Raw genomic sequence first — 13,885 nt, 5'->3', positions numbered from 1 at the left:
TTGACCAGCCCTAACACAAGTGAAGCCCAAATGGCAAGCACCTTACCAGTTTGTAGGTGCTTAATGCTTGGGTTGCCTTACACCTACAGCACTTTTTGTATCAAAGAGGCAAATTGGATCATTTATATAATTATTTATCCCTGTACATATTATTGTTAGTCCTAAAAATATTGTAGAGGATTGATTTATATAATTTAGGGTTTGTGCAGTGTTCTCTAGAACAATCTAGAACAGCACATTAGACATAAACAAGGATATTAATTTGAGTGTCTTCGTAGTCTAGAATATATATTCTAGTAACTCCAGACAAACTTTTTTTTTTTTTTTTTTTTAACCCCCCCCCTCCATTTGCTGTGTGTATGAGGTGCATTCCACTTGGATTGCTGCCCTTTTCTTATGATGTATAATTTCATTTATGCCAGATATTATAGCCTTCGCTATTCTTCCAGCGCCGCCACTATGAGAAATGCAGCACTCATACTCAGAAGCTGTACTGGAATTCATCTCCCCCCGAATGCTTGGCATACACCTCCATGCGAGTACATTTTTTATTTTTTTTTTTTCCCCCCTCTGGAGTTCTGCTTTAAAACTATTCATGTATTGATACAATGAAGTTCAGGGCATTAGCATACCAGCTGTGCTTTCCAAGCTTTAGCAAGTTATATATTTAATGCTCCTAGTGAGCACTTGAGAAAATTTGTACATCCATGCACTTACAGCAACATTTGGGCACCTCTTTAAAGCGGAGCTCCACCCAAAAGTGGAACTTCTGCTCTTTTGTTCCCCCCCCCCCCCCCCCTCCGGTGCCACATTTGGCACCTTTCAGGGGGGAACGGGTACCTGTTTTTTGACAGGTACCCTTCCCCACTTCCGGGATACGGCGCGGCGGCGCTGTCCCTCAGAAGTTCGGCCCCCTCCTCCTCCGCCTAGCCAATAGGAATGCGCAGCCCGCTTCGCGCATGCGCAGTAGGGACCCAACCGTGAAGCCGCAAGGCTTCATTGACGGGTTCCCTTACCGGCAATGGCTGCAGCAGCACCCGACAGCCGATGGAAACATTGGCTGCGGTGCCGACATCGCTAGACTCCAGGACAGGTAAGTGTCCTAATATTAAAAGTCAGCAGCTACAGTATGTGTACAGTATAATTTTTGGAGGGGGAGGCGGAACTCCGCTTTAATGATTTAATCAGCAAGTTTTAAATGTAATTCTGGCAGTTTTGAAATTATTGGTTTAACTATTGGTGGCAAGGAGGGCATAAAACCTTGCATGTGCAAAAGATTAGGTGCCTTGTTAGTCTGTACTTGGTAACATAGCTTTTGGCAGAAGTCGCAGCTCCTAACCTTTTTATTCTAGCCTGCTCACTTCCAGTTCTTTAATTTAGGAAATGTTCTACTTATCCTTGTAGAACAGTTCCAGTTAAGAAATTATTCTTGGGTCTTCCTGCATGCAAGACCCTACTCCTAAAGAGATCCAATCACCTGACCATTCAATTTTAGCACCAATCTTCCCATAAGATTATATGTGCATTAACCTATTTTATGTATGTTATTTAACCCAGAGAAAGCTTCCCCTGTGTAACCATCCAAAAGCCTTGACTGCTGCTGGGTGCTGCCATCTTGACCAGAGTGTCACTTGTCACTCTGCAGTATTCCCCTTTTGATTCTAAAGGACAGGGGGAGAACTAGGCCAGCACAGACAGTAATTATACTCCCAAAGGAGGAGAGGGAACTGCAAGGAGGGAGGGGCGTGACTAGGAATTAACTTTGTGAAGACTTAAAATTTGCTAGCCAGTTCAGAGGAATGTTGCAAGTCCGTAAAACAATCATTCCCGGAAAGAAAATATGGTATGATTGTAAAATATTTTTTTTCTGTGCTTTTGCCTGTAATACAGTCTGTTAATTTAAGTGTTCCTAAACCCATGATCCTGCATTCACTATATTTGGTCTCCCACAGAACATGGAAATAGTTTTAGTAAATTTAAAGCTGCTAAATACCTTTTCTCATCAGCAGTTCGTGAAGTCTTGTGACTTCTGTCAGTGCCCAGTTAAAGTTTGTAGGAGTTTTCATTCTCCCCTGATTGTCCTATGAGGCTGCAGGACCCCTGACCCTCTGTCTGGACAATGCTGATTGGCCCTGTGCTGATCACATGTACTCTGCCAAGGGGAAAAAAACAACACTCTAGCGATACATGCCAAACTTTGCATGTGCAGGGTTCCCCCCAAGGCTCTGTTTGGTTTATGGACTGTGGAAAAAGGGAAGGATCAGAGAAGGCAGGATCAAACAGCCTTTTTACACAGAATAGAGGATTAACCCCTTAGGTTCCATGTATAACAAGTATGCTTTACTGAATATACACACGGATTTTACGGACGTGGGTTTAGTAACACTTTTAAGTGCTCAACTATGAGAATTTTTATTTTATTTTTTTTTTCAATCTGGATCCCTGGTTACCATCTCAAGCTTTGTTTACCAGTTGCTCCTGGTTTCCTTCATGGGCCCCATGTGTGAAGATTGACATACTATAACACATGATTACTCCTTTTCATTGTGATTGTTCACCTAACCTAATGAAGGTGAAACTTTGTTCATCACCTCTGAGCAAGCAAAACCCTGTTATAATATAATCTAATATAATTTTTTCTTTTTTCCCCTGGCATTTGAATTGGGTATTCAAAGCTTTACCTTATCGCTTAGCAAAGTGGAAATATAATTTGCAAGCTGAAAACTTCTTTAGTAAATCCTCCCCGAAGTATCCTACGTCAGGTCGTGAGACTAGGCACATAGGGGCCGGTGCTCAGTGAATCCTGGAAGCAATATCGCCCTCAAAGTTCAGCCTTTCTACTATGGTTTGTTCATCCCCGAAAAAACTTTGAGCATAGGTTCAGTTTAACCGGTTGAACTCTAAAGCCCTTTTTTTGTGAATCGGCAATAACAACTGCTTGTGATTTAAGGATTTTTTTTTTTTTTATTATTTGTTTTCGGACAAATAGGCCTTTTATTTTAGTAGCATTCTCTTTTAAAAATTGTTTTCTATATATTGTAAAATCAAAAAGGTTAAAAAAAGGCTTTTTTTTCCCAGTATGACAAGTGTATACTATAGATAGAAAATAGTAATTTTATTTTGCATTGTTTATTATTCTGACACCATATTTTTGGTTTAAGGCATGGAAAAAGGAGTCCCAAATATAAAACGTTTTTATGTTTTTGCTACTAAAAGAAACTAAATATGGCAATATTGTGTATTTTTTTTTTTTTTTTTTCAAAAAAGGTGAGCGGAGAGAGCAGTTTTGGGGGGCTATAGAAGTAACAAGGGGTTAATGGGTAAATAGAAAAGGATTAAATAAAACTAAGCCTTTTTTTGTTTTTCAGTGCTTTCACAAAAGAAACCCTCCTCCTGTATTTGGTTCCTCTTAGCTGCAAATATAAAAAAAAAAACCCTTTAAGACCGTAGATTACTTTTCCTGATGCCTGTTCTGCTGACCTCTGATCACCAGAATGAGATTGTCACTCTTGTATATGTCTGCTTCTCAGTGGAATTTGGTGGATCAGATCTAGTGATCATGGGAGAGTTTATTGGTTTAGGCACAGAAAAGGTAAGTATTTACTAGGGCTCAACCGATTATCGGCACCACCAATGTATCGGGGGCTGATATGCACTTTCCCTGATATATTGGAATCTGCCCCTGAGGTTACTGATATTGCCGATATTTTGGGAAAGTGCTTGTAACGGGGTGATACCTGCAGCTAGAGGCATCACCCCGGTCCCGAAGGTCGGCTGTCTTGTAATGATAACCGATGCGGCTGAGAAGCCACTCGGCTGTCATTACAAGGAGCGTCTCCCCCTTCCAACCACCTTCCGCGGCTTGCCCAGTGGGACGGGAGACCCGTGCATCCTACCTCCATGGATGCCGAAGAGAAGACACGATCAAAGCCACATTTGGCTCTGATCGGGTCTCCATGTAAAAACCTGGAAGTGATGTCATGACATCACTTCCGGGTACTCGGTGGAAAAATAAAAAAAAGACAGCATTCAATACAGCCAAACTTGGCGTTTTGAATGCTTTTCAGTTCAGATCCCTCCACTAGGAGTACCTGTGTTTAAATGTCCGAAAATATAGGCAGATATTGGCCAATACCGATATGTGATGAAATATTGGTATTGGCATTAAAAAACCGATATCGGTCGATCACTAGTATTTACTGCCACTTTCTACAGGCAGGAAGGCTTTAAAATGAAGAAACAAAATGCACCAGGGTTGCTATAGGCTCTAGCAGAGTATGCATATTTACAAACCCTGCTGTGCCGTTTTGTTTTGGTAATGACAATCATGAGCAATTCAATGCGATTCTAAAAACCCACTCAAGATTACTGTGACTCATCTTCATCTTGTATGAGAAAGCAGCTCCTAATCAAATAATTTGAATTGATTTGCAAAGCAGATGAACTAGGTTTTGTGTATTTGTGGCGGACTTTTTTCCCCTAAAGAAAAAAAAAAGCGTGTCTAATCTGCAGATTTATTAAGCTTCTAAATCATGATTGTCTAGATTTTTAGTTTGTTTTTCATCAGGCGTAGAGGCATGGGAACAGATTTCCAGCTGACCGATTCTAGAATCAGGAGAATTGGGTAATCGCAAAATGTTTTAATTTGCCTGCACGTTTCTGTTCAAATTTGTTATTGAAAGAACAATAATAAATCGCAGTAGGATGCGTCAGAGAGAAATCTTCCCCCAAGATAGGGGGAGGCAATAGTATCATAGTGACATAATGTAGAGGTAGCTCTTTGTAACAAAACATCAAAAAAGAAAAAAAAAAACAGCAAAGCATAAAAAGTCATCATAAGGTTACTCATTGTGAGTTAGTTCGGGGACGCTCAGGAAATTTTGATAAATGGAAACCAGAAACCGATATGATTCCTATAAGCAGAGGCTAGTTACTGAGTTCTCCAAAGATTAACAAAGGTGTCTAAAAGTCCTCCTAAAAGATTAAGCATAGAATAAACATTGGGAGCATTTCAAGGGCAGAACTTGGGGGGGGGAGCACGTTAAAATACAGTTATTTGTGGGCAGAGAATCTTGCTGTTCAGAATTCCAGACAATTGTTATCCCCAAATTTTGTATTTATTTTTTATTATTATTTGGCTCTCTGCAGATTGGGTAAGTGTTCTCTATAGGAGATGGTTATGATGTGAGTGGAGGGGGAGACATGCTAGGGAATTGACTTTCCTAAGGTTGCCCATACATTAGTCAGTTTTTTTATTTTTTGAACCAAAAAATGTGCTTGCTTTCCCCTAGCACATATTCAATACACATGGGTGAATCACTGCCGCTGTGCAGTTCTGACAGTGGGGATACTTCCTTCCTCACCTTCAGAATGCACTGATCAGTGTTGCCAGTTATAGCCAGCAGCACTGATTATTTGGGGGAAAAATCCAACAGGCTGGTTGTACAGAAGTCCAGTTGGTAGATCGACTTCTGTACAACCACTCTGTCCATACATGGATCAAAATCTGGACAGTCCCTTCTGAACTGGCTACATTTTGATCCATGTTTGGCCGCCTTAAGCAAAGTCCATTCTTCAGCAAGTTCAAAGCACTTTGCAAATTAATAAATAGAAGGGAATGGAAAGGGAGAACACTGCAAATAAGCTTTTTAAAGATTTGATTTTCAGTGCTTTATGTGCAATCATTTTTAAGTTGTTGACAGTGTCTCTTTAATGCAGTAAGTTGATCAGGTCTCTTCTGGATTCTTTAAATCTGTAGCAGATAATCTACAACATAGACTGGTCCAGTATATTGAAGAGAGAGCTGTAAATTCATCTGCAAGACTGAATGTGTAGTAGACAGTCATTTTGACTCTACCATGTAATTTTCACAACTAAACCCATAAATTACGTGCTACTTTTAGCCTCATGTAATCATATTGCTAAAAACACCAAATTGCGTGCACGCGCTTTGTTTCTGGTATCGGGAAGGAGCACCCAGTGTGCGGCATGTTATTAGAGCAGGATGTGCATAATCTACAAAAGTAACTTTTTTTTTTTTTTTTTTTTTTTTTATATGGATGTGCCTTTCAGAGTTTCTGTAATAGCTTTCTCCAAATATTGTAGGAAGTAGAGGTTGCAGTTTATGTATTCCTCTTCAAGTACTAAAGATTATATAGCACATTGCAGCATTTTCTGTTTAATCAATAGAACCAACTGCAGGTGGTCTCTTACCATAGAGTAGAATAGGCTATCCCCATACTTGAAACTTTTTTCCATTACAGTATAGTTACTAACTTTGTTAAAAATCTTGAAAACTTCAAAATAGTTTTACAGGTACAATGCTTTGTAATTGATTTAATAGTTTTGCATAGAGTGAGCGGATGTCCCAAAGAGAAAGGAGATGTTTCTGGGAGGAGCATACCTCAACATTCTAGTAGCAAAACAAGAATTTTAGGTTTGAGGTAAAACGGAGGGAACTGATTAAGGTTCCCCCTAGGACAGGTATCCTCAAACTACAGCCCTCCAGCTGTTGCGGAACAACACATCCCATAAGGTATTGTAAAACTCCGACATTCAGACATGACTAGGCATGATGGGAATTGTAGTTCCTGAACAACTGGAGGGCCATAGTTTGAAGACCCTTGCCCTAGGAGTTCTAGGGCCATGTCACAGCAGCAGGGTAGCAGCTACAGATCTCTTGTTCCCTCTTGCAATTTCCTCTGGCTACAGCATGTTTATGAAGGTGTAAATCCCTGATGGCCATCACTGGATAATGAGTAGCTACTATTTTGCAACTAGCTTGAAACACTGCAGAGATTGAGCTAAAAACAAAAATCCCATGTAGAAGACTACCAAGGTGTGTAACAGACTGGGGAATTTGTCTTTGGGGCTAGCAAGGGCTTGGAGGCAGCAGCTATAGTTTAACTTTTTAGCAATTGAGATTTTAACCAGGTGTAATACTACAGTATTTGTATTTAGGCAAAATAATCTGGCCCTCCTTTGTGGGTATGTGGTATAATCTGGCCCTCCTTTGTGGGTAGTGGGTATGCTAAACCAATGCTTATGTCCTAAAAAAAATTGTATAGCTGTTCCCCAGGAGTGCTAGCGAATGGCAGCTTCTTTGGGGGCTGTATCCACTGGGCATTGCACCCCCTAAAGGCTAAAGGGGCTTTTGCCTGTTAAATTGCTAAACAGTTTATGCGGTTGTAAGGTTTTTTTTTTTTTTGTAGGACTGCTTATGCAGGCTAGATTTGTGCCCCCTACCTTGAGCAAGTTTTAAATTATTCTTTTATTTGCAGATCTCTCCTGTCCCCAATTTATACAAGTATTTGAATATTAATTGAATACTTGCTCTCTCAGCTGGCCGCTGTGGTTTCTCCTGTTGACCCATATCAGCCGACAGGATGAACCACGGCACAGCTGTTGGGGGAGCAAGTAAGTACTTGCAGCAGCTTTTCACTTTAAAGTGAATCTGTCACAGATCAAGCATTCCAGACCTGGTATATGTTGAAAAAATGGTATAGCGGTCGTCTCCCATGAAGATTATTTATTAGATGCTGAAATAGCATACTACTAAGCTATATTCAGATTTCCACTTTACTTTTAATAGTAGAGTTTGACTTTGTTCCTTTTAGGTCAGGGATGTTATCAGACCCCTAAGGAACAGCTTGGAGGAAGGTACCATTCTTCACATGTGGCAAAAGCTAACATTCAGAGGCCTATATCTGAACCTACTGATTTATTTTTCTTGATGCGCATATTTCCATCACATGTTCAGACTGAGTTGCCAAGGTTTGCAACAAGCTTACTTTTTTATTTAAAATAAAATGGACGTTGCAGTCAATGTGCTCCAGTAGGTAAAATACTGTGCTGTTTTAAAAAATATTGCTTAATGTAACTTTCATACCTGTAGATCAGGGTTTCTCAACCAGAGTTCCATGGAACCCTGGGGTTCCTCCTGAGGTTGCTCTGGATTCCTTGAGCAATGGACAAGGATAAGTTCCCAATGACACCATTGTTCCTTTTAGCTATCTGTAAGGCCTCTTGCACATGATACTCCTGTTTGAGCATCACGCAGCTTGAAAAAGCTCAGTACAGCTAAAATACAGGCCATTAATTGTAATGTGCCTGTGCACACAGGTGCGTAAACAAGGGCTGTGCAGTCTTCAGTAAGAACAAAATAGAAAAATCTGCATTTTTGGTCAGTAATTTTAAGCCTCCAATGCACACAAATACTCGCAAATACATACAAAAAAAAAGGTCTGGGAAAAGTAAATGCTCAAACAGGAGTATTTTGTGCAAGAGGCCTAAGGGGGCAATTGTTCCCAATGATAAGAGTAAGGAGCATTCTTCCCACTGACTTTCACACTAATGTGTCCTGAGTTGTAGATTTTTCATTTTTAGCAGGGGTTCCCCGAGACCAGAAACTTATTTCAAGGGTTCCTCTATGTTGAAATGGTTGAGAAAGGCTGCTGTAGACTGTAAAACCCCCCAAGTCAGTCCTTGGCAGAAAAGTTTTCTTTATAGTTGGCATTCCCCATCCTGGCTGGTTGCTAGGTTGTGGCATACGTTGAGCTCTCTACCCCAGCATCACAGAAGTTGGTGCTGTGCATGCACAGTGTACTCTCTCCCACGTAGCCGCAACAGCTGAACCAACCTATTGCTGCTACAGTGGGAGAGATGCAAAGGGTATAAAAGTTTTTCTTCCAGGCTTTAGGGGGATGCTGCGAATGAGTTACATAAAGCAATATTTATTTTTTAAACTGCACAGTATGTGTCAACCTACTGGAGTCCTGGGACTGCATCAGCTGGTTGTATTCAAAAGGTGAGATTTACCCCTTGATAAGCAATATAAATAAAACGGAATTTGAACTCAAGTGCCTTTTAGTCCCAGATCTGCATCTGGCTGATTTCATTTTTTTTTTGGGGGGGGGGGGGGGGGTACATTTTTGTTAGTGCTTTTTCTTTTATGAAAACAATATTTCTGAACAATTGTTGGATGCACAATGATCAATAAGTGACCTTTTTATGCGTAAAAGCAGACCTGTATTTAGGTATAGATCTGCTCTAAATGGAGAGGCTTTATGGAGGACAGACAGGGGTATTGGTATACTCTTACATCTGTACCATAACAAGGAGACTCGGGGGTGCTCTGGTTCTTGGTCATGTGATCAAGCGAAGTGATATATATATTATTTATATATATATATATATATATATATATATATATATATATATAATCATGTATAGCACGCTATGAAGGACTGGTGGTGGTGCTGCAGGTCATGTTGGATTTGGATCATATTTCCAGGAACTGGGTTATCAAAAGATCTCTTGGGACTGATGGGGAAACATCTGCCCCTTCTAATACCTGCACCAGTCTTTTTTTAAAAATTGGACCTGAACATTGAGTTTACACCCATTTTAAACATAACTTCCAAATAGACTCCCTACAGTAATTTTTAACCAAATTTTTTTTTCTCAAAGCAAAACCAAGTTTTACATTTACTACTATACTCTAGCCTATGCTGCTATACAAACAAAGCAATCGCATCAGTTGCCTACAGATACCTTCTATTTGTGCAAAGAAATATTTTGTATTTGGGGTCTCATGTTTGGGAATTTTTGTAATAGAAAAAAAAGAAGCAAAACTTAACATTAATATAACTTTACTAATGTGAAATGTGTTTAGTATTTGTAATAGCACCATGGGGCATATCTCTAAAGCCAGTGTATTGACATTCACTGTGGGGGAGTCTATCAGGGGCATGCGTTTCTTTGAGTGACTTGATATTGGTGACATTCACTGCTTTTATAAATATGCTCCATGTCTTTTAAACCTTGAGACACCAGCAGCACACCAAAAAAACAGAACACCTAATACTAAAGGACATGTTATTAAAAGAAAAGCTCCAGGGGAAGTATGCTGCCTAATTCCAACCTGTGAGGGGTTTGTGTCTGTATGGATTTGTTTCCTAATACACTGCTTAACTTATGGCACTTTTCCACTGCAAGTACCGGCTCTGCTCCCCTCGGCACTACTTGGCCCGGCTCGGCTCAGTTTGCTTTTCCACTGCGTTGTACGAGTCGGCACGTTTCAGCACTGTATAGGCTCTACTCGGCTCGGTTTGCTTTTCCACTAAAGTAGTAAGTGGGTGGGATTACAACGATTCTCTGACCAATCAGTGGCTAGTAGTGACAAACAATCAAGGCTGCATGCAAAGGATTGTGGGATATGGTATAGGTACGGCCCACTTGGAACCCCAACCGAGGTGGTACTGTTTAAGTGAGTCGTACCATGTAGTGGAAAAGCGCCGCTGTACCGAACCGTTCTAACGCGTACCATGCAGTGGTAAAGCGCCAAACCGAGCCATACCATGCAGTGGAAAAGCACCATTAGACCTTTAAAACTGTTTTTGGCTTTATATAAAATAAGGAATCACTTGTTTGTGTGTTGGAATGACAGACACTGGCAGCAAAATGGTGGCTACAGATCTCTTTGGGGGTAAATAGTTAAAGGAAATCTTAGCTTTCCAAAAGTTTAGTCTTTTGTTTAAGCTGAACTCCAAGCAGATATTAAATATAAAAAACCTGCTGTAATGTATTTAAAAAAAAAACGGAGCGCTAATTGTAATTCTTATCTGTAGAAAATCTCAGCTGGGCAATGGTAGGAGCCAGCGGGGTGCGCTGCATGCAGACACATAGCAGAGGTGACCTGGCTGTATTGGGTAACTGCAGCAGGGAAGAGTCCTGTCAGATGACTGGCTTTGTTTGCCAGGGCTTTGCAGATCCCAGGACTGGATGGACAGAAGTACAAATCTTCTTTTTGGCAGGTAGAACCACTCTTTCTATATAAAATTAAAATTGTGGTTTGCTCGGAGTTCAACATTAAAGGGAATCTGTCACAAAGCAAAACACCTCTGATTAGGAGATGAGTCATTCCCTGACATTTCTGAGGCACCGAATCAACACCTATTCAGCAAATCACAACCCTAGACGTAACATGTGACCTGGATAAGGGAATGGCTGCTTCTATAAGAGCTTAATCACATACCTGCTCTGTGACAGAACCCATTCAGTTATAAAACTAGGTGTGTCTTTTGGAACACATTCATTTAATAATAGTAAAATAAATAATCCCCATGTAATTAGCAGTCTAATGTACCAATACAGTATTGGTAATTCCAAAATATATCACATTATAAAATAGTTGGATGCAATTATGCAAAGGAAATGTAAGTTCTGCACAATACGATAATTGCAGGAACAAGTATTCCTACATCATAGATGTACAATCCTTTACCTCTGGCCCACCCACACTCAGCATTGATTAGTTCAGTATCCTGAAACCATGGTTGTGTTCTTTATGTCTGATACATCAGTATCTTGGAAGAAAAGTGCCCTAACTTTTCAGAATTGTGTTAGAAATAGTCAGAGTTTTTACCTGCATTTGCCTAGACAAATATATATTTTGAATTTGTACTTTTTTGTAAAATATTTTTCGGATGTTACCCTACAAAGATAGTCATATCTATGTTTATATTTTTTTGGGCTTCAATATTGTGTTTGTAAACTTTTACTTATGCTTTTTAGAACTATAGACTTTAATTTATTTGCAGAAAACACTAGAACTGCTTTATGTATACATTTTGTACACAGATTCTTCTTTTTTGTATTGTGTTAATAAAATATTTTTGTAATCTTTGGAACTGTTTTTGTGTGTACATATTAATGAAAAGGAAAGGCCAGCAACTGTTTTTCAATAGCAACATACACTAATATTGTCAAAAGTATTGGGGTCCTTTCACACGGCCGCTCCGCTGCTTTCCGTGTGTCCGCAAATCATCCTATTTTTTTGCGGATGATTTGCGGACATCAATGTAAGTGAGCGGCACTGCGGATGTCAGCGGAATACCATCCGCTGACATCCGATTTTCTTCCTTTCAGTTCTGTTCCATTTTTTGGAACGGAACAGAACCCCATTTTTCCATCCGTGTAAAAAACGGAAAGGAAGGAAAATCGGATGTCAGCGGTGTCATCCGCTGACATCCGCAGTGCCATATACTTACATTAGGTCCGCATATCATCCGCAAACGGATGGGATGATATGCGGGCACACGGAGCGGATGACAAAAATGTCATCCGCTCCGTGGAAAAAAAAAAAAAAGTCCCGCAGCGGACCTTTCACACGGAGCGGCTGTGTGAAAGGAGCCTTGGTCTGCCTTTACACGCACATAAACGTTAATGGCATCCCAGTCTTAGTCCGTAGAGTTCAATATTGAGTTGGCCCACCCTTTGCAGCTATAACAGCTTCAACTCTTCAGGGAAAGGCTGTCCACAAGGTTTAGGTGTGTCTGTCTATGGGAAATGTTAGTTTGGGGTGGAGTAACTTGACTGGCCTGCATAGAGTCCTGACCTTAACTCAATAGAACACCTTTAGGATGAATTAAGAGAGGCGACTGTGAGCCAGGCCTTCTAGTCCAACATCACTGCCTGACCTCACAAATGCACTTGGAAGAATGGTTAAAACCTTCTCTTATGCCCCATACACACGTGCAGATTATCTGCAGACTTACCTTTTCTATGTAGTGCAAGGGCCTGTCGGATTACATACAAATTGAAAGTGTTTAGGTTTGACCTCATATTATATGGTTTTGGTAAGTCTGCAGACAAAAGTCTGCAGATAATCTGCACGTGTGTATGGGCCCTTGGACACACTCCTAAACCTTGTGGACAGCCTTCCCAGAAGAGTTGAAGCTGTTATAGCTGCAAAGGGTCAACTCCTTTATGAACCCTACAGACTAAGACTGGGCTGCTATTAAAGTTCATGTGCTTGTAAAGGCAGGCGTCCCAATACTTTTAACAATATAGTGTATATCATTCAGTTTGTGTAGGAAGTAGCCTTATTTAAATATATACATTGTGTTTATAAAAAAAAAAAGTGCTAGTTCATGTCTGTGTGGTGCATTTTTGTCATCGTGGGTTTTAGATACACCACTATTGCACTCCTATATTAGGTGCATTTAGAAGAAAGCACATTAGAGATGCCGCATACAGGACTTTATTTTTAACACACTGCATGTAAAATGCATAGGCGTGAATGGTGCCTAACAATGAACTTTTTATTTGTGCTCCTAAATCTACCACTGAAAGAAATAATTGTTCAATAAGTGAAAAAAAAATACCTGGTTATCCTGACAAGTTTTTGTTAGCTAAATACCTGTGCAGTAAAATTACCCCCACCACACCTAAAATGTTATAAAGGGAAGGTGTTCTATAGTCCTGTCCAGGGCTGTGGAGGAAATTTTGGGTACCTGGAGTCGGCAAACAATGCACCAACTCCTACTAAATTTAGATTGGAAGTAAAAAAAAAAGGTTTAAATGTCCCAATTCACAAAAAGTTATAATTAATGACTTCGTATAAGGAAACTTTTATAATTGAGAAGGCCAAATGTAAAAAGGAAGAACTACAGAAAGTTCTGAAAGAACGTTTTGACTTCCTTAACCTTCCTAGCGGTATTCCCGAGTGTGACTCGGGGTAAGATTTTAGTGCCAAAAGCGGTAACCCCGAGTCACACTCGGGGTAGCGCTAAGAAGATCGCTGGATGCTGGAGGAGGTTTTACTTACCTTTTCTCCGGGATCCAGCGAAGACTGCGAGCGGTGTGCGGCGGCGGAGCTCTCTCCCGATCGTCTGTGAGCCCCGGCTTCCGTCTCCGGCGACGTGATGTCCGCCGGGGGGTGGAACCGGCGGCAAATTCGAATGTAAAATGCACCAAACACACTGATATCGTTCAAAATAAAATAAAATCACATTACATTGCCCCCCAGTGCCCTTTCCTGCAGTTTTACTGTACTTTTTATGTAAATATATGTGTGTGTATATATATATATATATACACACAC

Source organism: Pelophylax lessonae, assembly GCF_965119305.1.
Source record: "Pelophylax lessonae genome assembly, chromosome: 11".
Classification (NCBI taxonomy): Eukaryota; Metazoa; Chordata; class Amphibia; order Anura; family Ranidae; genus Pelophylax; species Pelophylax lessonae.
Note: the sequence above shows the minus strand (reverse complement) of the source record.